This window comes from Pipistrellus hanaki (assembly GCF_964339955.1).
Source record: "Pipistrellus hanaki genome assembly, chromosome: 20".
Classification (NCBI taxonomy): Eukaryota; Metazoa; Chordata; class Mammalia; order Chiroptera; family Vespertilionidae; genus Pipistrellus; species Pipistrellus hanaki.
In genome coordinates, this window is record NC_140522.1 from 9,259,398 (window position 1) to 9,266,211 (window position 6,814).

The following is a 6,814-nucleotide window of genomic DNA, read 5'->3' on the forward strand; positions in this document are numbered from 1 at the left end:
AGTTTGAGGACCCCTGTGTTACACACTGGAGGTCAGGCACCTGAGAGCACCCCGGTGTCCCTGAAAGGCCGAGAGGATGGACTGAGAGCAGCCACCGAGGAGAAGCCGTCATGACCGGCCGTCAGCGACGGGAATGGATGGACGGGCAGAGCCGTAGTTGCAATAAGGCGTCTTTAGAGTAAGCCATTTGAATAAGCGCAGACCACACCGGTTTCTGATTGTAATTGCTATTTAAGTGCACTCGGTGCTGGCACCGGTGTCAGGTGTGTCCTCATGAATGTTGTCACTGAGTCTGCCTCACCCAAGGCAGAGGCCAAGGTCAGCTTGTTTGTAGGGGGCAGCGAGCAAGAGAGGACAAGACTCCCAGCCTCAGCCTGAGGTGTGGGCATGGGGGCTGTGAAGAATCCCAGAGATTGCCCTGTGGAGAAGGCGACGCAGGAGGCAGCGGCCTGGGGGAAAGACTACGGGTGCAGAGTCAGGCTCATTATTCCACTCATGGGAAGATGCTCATTTTGAATTTCAGAAACATAGTGTTAGGCATCCTTTCATTCTGCACAGTGCAACGTGCGATCCTGTGGACTTAGTGTGGCTGAGGAATGAGCCGATTGAAAGTACTCAGGAGACCCAGCCAGTGTGGCTCAGTGGTTGAGCACTGACCTATGAACCAGGAGGTCACGGTTCGATTCCCGGTCAGGGCACATGCCCGGTTGCGGGCTCCATCCCCAGTGTGGGGCCTGCAGGAGGCAGCCGATCCATGATTCTCTCTCATCATGGATGTTTCTATCTCCCTTTTCCTCGCCCTTCCTCTCTGGAATCAATAAAAATATATTTTAAAAAAAGATAAAAGAAAGTACTCAGGAGTAAGCAGATCGTAGGAAGGGCCCAAACTCAGGAAGGGCCCAAACTCAGGAAGGCCCTCTGAGCAGGCAACATGAGTGCCCGATGACCCTGAGACCTGCCCAGACCAGTATCTGCGAGGCAGTGCAATCCTCCATGCGCTGAGGATTACATTGCTCTGACCCCATGAACTGCACTCGGCCAGCCCTTGTCCAGAGACACTGAAACACTCAGATACCGGCCCCACCATCTGGACCTGATTCTGGGGCTTCCCCATGGCCCCTGTGCCTACCCTTCCCTTACTCTGCCCTCCGCTGTGGCCTTCTTGTTTCTCAGCCCACGTGGGTCCCCAGTGTTCACTCCAGAGAAAGACCCCATGTTTTATTCTGCTAATCAAGCTCGGAAACAGGCATTCTTCTCTTTAACTTTCCTTAAAATATGTTTTTATTGATTACAGAGAGAAGGGGAGAGAAATATAAACATCCATTATGAGCTGAAACCCGTTTGGCTCAGTGGTAGAGCGTCGACCTGCGGACTGAAAAGGTCCCAGGTTCGATTCTGGTCAAGGGCATGTACATTGGTTGCGAGCACATCCCCAGTAGGGGGTGTGCAGGAGGCAGATGGTTGATGTTTTTCTCTCATCGATGTTTCTAGCTCTCTATCCCTCTCTCCTCCTCTCTGTAAAAAAAAATAAATAAATAAATAAGTAAATAAATAAATAAATAAATAAAATATATTTAAAAAACAAAACAAAAAAAACATCAATTATGAGAATCACTGATGGGCTGCCTCCTGCACGCCCCCTACTGGGGAGCCCTCCACTCAGGCAAGTGCCCTGACCAGGAATTTAACTGTGACCTCCTAGTTCGTAGGTTGGGCTCAACCACTGAGCCACACAGGCTGGGCTGAATCAGGCATCCTTGTACCCAACCACGAAAAAGAGGAACTATTCCTGTCTCTCAGATAGGGTGCCTGGACAGGTTCCCAAAGGTCCTGAGACAGGGAAGTGAGTAGACAACTAGAAATTCATGGACCTGAGTGCATTCAACAAACAACCTGGGTCCTTCCCCTTGGACCCCACCCTGCCCTTGCCTCACTGCACCACCTCACGAGCTGCAGGCTTTACGGAGCTTGCCCGCCTTTTTCCAGTCCCGAAAGGATGAACCTCAAACCCCGAAATACAAGTCAAGGTCACCTTCTACCTCATTTGGTTCCTAAATACTTTAAGAAAAACTCAATCATGCCAAAACCGGTTTGGCTCAACGGATAGAGCGTCAGCCTGCGGGCTGAAAGGTCCCTGGTTCGATTCCCATCAAGAGCATGTACCTTGGTTGCGGGCACATCCTCAGTAGGGGGTGTGCAGGAGGCAGCTGATCGATGTTTCTCCCTCATCGGTGTTTCTAACTCTCTATCCCTCTCCCTTCCTCTCTGTAAAAAATAAATAAAATATTAAAAAAAAAAAGCACTCCATCAATTATACTCTCATCTTCTTTCCCACTGATTTATTCTAGCATTTCACCACACATACACACACACACACACACACACACACACACACACAGAGGCATGGCTGGATCAGATATAGGACAAGAACACTAACAATCTCATCATACTTTGCATTCATTAGTCCCGGTCTGGAACACTGTGTTCAGTCCAGGCTTTTAACAGATAATATTAAGAAATTGGAGAATAACAGAGAGTTCAGGGACGGCCCCTGGAGGACCTGCCGAGGCAATGAAAAAGGTTGGACTAGGACAGAGGCCTCCTTACTTAGTAGATCTTTCCACTGTTCGGGGTCCGTAGTAAATCGGTAGTAAACAGACAGGCTGACTTCGACATTTCTTAATCATTTGACAGCAAATGTGCACTGGTAGCAGCCTACTGATGGGTAGTCAGTTCCCTGGGTGCTTTAAAAGGGAGGTTTTCCTGTAAGCTATACATTTTCCACAATGGAAAAAAAAAAATGAACTGTTTTGGAGGAAAGGTTTGACTAGTGCACTGAAGATTTCCAATCACGTGACCAGTCAGATGGGCTGATGCTGTGAGATAAGGCCTCTTTTATCAGCCAGGCACTGGGGGGCCCCCAGGCTGCTTTCCATATGCAGCCCAGCCCCTCTTTGCATAGAGGCGTCTATAAGCGGGGGACCGTCCTGCAGAGCCCAGAGGGCCCCCAAAGGGAGCAGAGGCAGCAGAGCTCTTGCAGGCTGGGAAAGCTAAAATGCCGGCTGTCTCGTGGCATTGCAGAGCCCGATCTCAAAAGGATCCTGCAACGAGGAAATAGGTGTTAGCATGGCGGACCGCTCTGCAGGGCATCCTTGTAAGTATGAGGTTCTCTCACGTGGTTGACGGATACAACGCGATTAGCTCGGTAGCGATGGCTAGTGGATTTTTTTACTTCCACGGCAGGGCTGTGAGAAATGTTAGCAGGCTTCGTCCAAGGAAAACAGACTAGTGAACACGTATGTTGTCCTGGCCTAGGCTTTCTATAGCTAAAACAAAACAAATAATAATTTTAAAATAAAACTTACGGTCACACATGTGCAAATGAAGCTTTTAAATGGGGCAGTAAAGGAATGTTCCAGTTCTAGAGGAGGGTAGGTGTGGTCTTTCATTTTATGGGGGTTTTGTGTGTGTGTGTGTGTGTGTGTGTGTGTGTGTGTGTGTGTAGGATTCGATAAAGTCATACAGTCAGATATTTCAGACTTGTCTTGAAAATCATACCTTTACCAAATTAGTTCCATCATTTAATCAGCGGTGTTGATCGCAGGTAGAAAGGTTTATAGGAAGCGTTGTTGATCTCGATTTTACAGAATTTCTTAATTCCTTAGTGTTGTGCCTAAGCACAACTACACCCAAATTACTTGCTTTTTAAAAGACAAGAATTTTGTGTGCTGTGGCAAACAAAATCCCACACAAATGTAAATTGCTGGGGGAGATAAGAGATCAACCGGTGGACTTGTATGCATGCACATTGTAAGCAAAACCAATGGACGCAAAATACTGGGGGGTGAGAAATGGGTGGGGGGAGCAATGGTAAGAAATGTACATGTATAATACCTTAATTAAAAAAATGGGGGGAAAGAATCAACCAATGAATGCATATATAAGTGGAACAACAAAATTGATGTATGTTTTTTCTCTCTCTCAAATCAATTTTAAAATGTTTTTAATTAAAAAACTCTTTAAACATTAAAAAATGTAAATTGCTCTAGGTTTTTCTAAATTTTATGTGGCATGCTACATCATAATATAAAGAAACACATTTAAATGCAGATACTGCAGAAAGGATTAATCGATTGCCTATTAGTATGAGGAAAAAATTCAATGTGTGAAAAGGCTCAATGTAAGAAAATTCACTTATATGTTCATATTGCTTTGAGAAAGATTCCATTTTAAATACCAGGGGGGAAACTTGAATCTGTTCCTGGCATGATACATATCCAACTCAATTCATCGTTTATGCATTTATCCCACTCTAATAATTAAATTCTATAGATGACATGTATGCTTTCTTTAAAATAATCAGGAGGAAACACCGAGAAAAAAAATCATTATGGAGACCTAAACAGGTTTTAAACACACTTACATTCTAAAAATGTACACTAGTTTTACCAAGAGAATGTTAAAAAATAAAAAGATAGGCAAATTAACGTATGATGTTAACTTTCAATAAACAAAAAATATTTTAAGAAAAGGAATGGAACATAGATACTGAAAATATAGGAATTTTTATAATAACTACCCATAAAATAAATTTCTAGATAAGGAGTTAACAAATCGCCAATAGGGATAAACATCCAGTACTTACAAAGTGAATAAACTATTGACTTTTTACTGAAAATGTAAGGCAGGGGTATTTATAGAAATCTCCGCCAAAAATGCCTTCTCCAGGAAGCGCACAATAACCTTTTCTGCTTTTGTTTGGTTTTGTCACTATCTTATTTTTAGGTCCATGCAAGTTTCCCACAAATCATACCACCACCGTGAGAGAAAAATGATTATTGTTGACTCAAAGCTCGGTGAGTTCATCCGTTTTAAATCGGTTCTATATCCTATCAGCTCTACCATCCTTTCACAAGGAACTCTCTCTTTGTGCCAAAAACAGAACCCTTAGTCCAATGGAGTACTTGAGGCTAATTCATACTTTTACTAATAAATGACCATGTAAGCTTGAATTCCAAGGGTATAATTCAACTGAAGATGGTCTTAAGTGGATTTGATGACAAACTAAACAAATGTGAGTTTATCAATGGAATATGTTAATCAAATCCTAACCCTAAAGGACATCGTTATAGAGGGGACACCTCACGTGATTGCTCGCAAGAGGACGCTCTGGCCGGGCTGCCCTCTCACCCCTTGGCCCAGGTCCTTCTGACCTTCTGGTAGTTCCTCCCTTCAGGAGGACTCACGCACCTCAATGTGCCTAAATCCCTAAAGCTCGAACTCCCGCCACTAACATAGTCCGTGGACAACAGGAATGTAGGACCAGGGTGATGGAGGAAAGGACCAATGAGCAGGGCGGGGAGGAGGCTGACACACGGAAGGAGGAGTAAGCTCCATCGGGGTCTCAGCAGAAATTTAAAAAGAGGAAGAAATGCAGTCTGACAATGTGTGTTTCCTGTGCATGCACGCACACACACACACACGTGCACACAAAAAGCTTAGGAACTATATCTTGAGTGACAGGGAGTGCCGGAAGCTGACTGAACATCAGATTAGCGGGAACAGACAGTTACTGCATGTGCTTTTCTAATCTTTACAGTTCCACTTTAGGGAAAGGGAGAGGGAAAATGGGGAAGTGTGTATTGCTTTGCCTACGGTTGCACAGCTAAGCGTCTGAACTCAGGCATCTGTCTGCTTGGCGCCAGGGCCCAGAATTATCTTAGTATAGTGTCACCTCTCGGGAGCTGTGAGGACCCCTAAATTCTGGTGCATTTGGAAATTACTCTCTTGTTGTTGCTAATCCTCACCTGAGGACATTTTTCCATTGACTTTTAGAGAGAGGAAGAGAGAGAGGGGGAGGGAGAGGAGGAAAGGGAGGGGAGACATCAATGTAAGTGAGACACATCAACTGGTTGTCTCTCCCACACACCCAACCGGGGCTAGGGATGAGCACGCAACCGAGGTATGTGCCCTTGGCTGGAAATGAACACACAACCCTCAGTCCACAGGCCGAGGCTCTATCCACTGAGCCAAACAGGCCAGGTTGAAATGGCTTGACCTTTGCTGTGCTTCTGACCCAAGTGGGCATCGAATACTAAGACTCTCCTTCTCCTGCCTTTGCTAAACAATTCCGTTAGAGCCATAAAAGAGACCATGGTAACTTGTAAACAGACATGGATTCAAGGTACAGAGATCACTGATGTACACACAGCAGCAGCAGCAGGTTGGTACAGAGATAGTGAGGCGTAAGACCGATGGTCACAAAGGCCCAGTGGAGGACAGGGATGATGGTTCTACTGACAGGAAAGGCTTTGGAAGAGGAAGCTATTGACAACCCTCCTACTTAGAAGACAAGCAGCAAGGTGTTGGGGAATCGGCCTCTTGGAGGTGATCACAGACATGAGGAATCTTTTATATATATAACTAGTGGCCTGTTGCTGGAAGAATCCTGCAATAGGGCTTCCTGCTGCGGTCACTGTCCCGCCTGCTTTCCTCCCTTCTCCCCTGGCCTCACCTGCTTTCCTCCCTTCTCCCCTGGCCCCACCTGCTTTCCTCCTTTCTCCACTGCCCCTTCTGCAGGCTTGGCTTCTTTCTATGCTGTCTTGATATGCAAATTAACCACCATCTTGGTGGGGTTAATTTGCATACTCACCCTGATTGGCTGATGGGCATGGTTTGTGTAGCGGCGTGATGGTTAATTTGCATATCACTCTATTATTAGGTTAGATGATTATTATTATTATTATTATTATTATTATTGATTTTAGAGAAGGGAAAAGGAGATCTAGAAGCATCATTGATTGGCTGCCTCCTG

General features: G+C 45.4%; 1 protein-coding gene across 1 annotated transcript in view; it reads left to right on the forward strand.

The window, feature by feature from the left end:
• The first annotated feature begins 3,014 nt into the window (after positions 1-3,014).
• RGS13 (regulator of G protein signaling 13) overlaps positions 3,015-6,814 on the forward strand; it is a 15,955-nt gene continuing 12,155 nt past the window's right edge. Inside the window, exons 1-2 of the mRNA XM_084868497.1 lie at positions 3,015-3,154; positions 4,786-4,856. The gene's annotated coding sequence lies outside the window, so the exon portion shown is untranslated. The remainder of the gene's footprint in view (positions 3,155-4,785; positions 4,857-6,814) is intronic.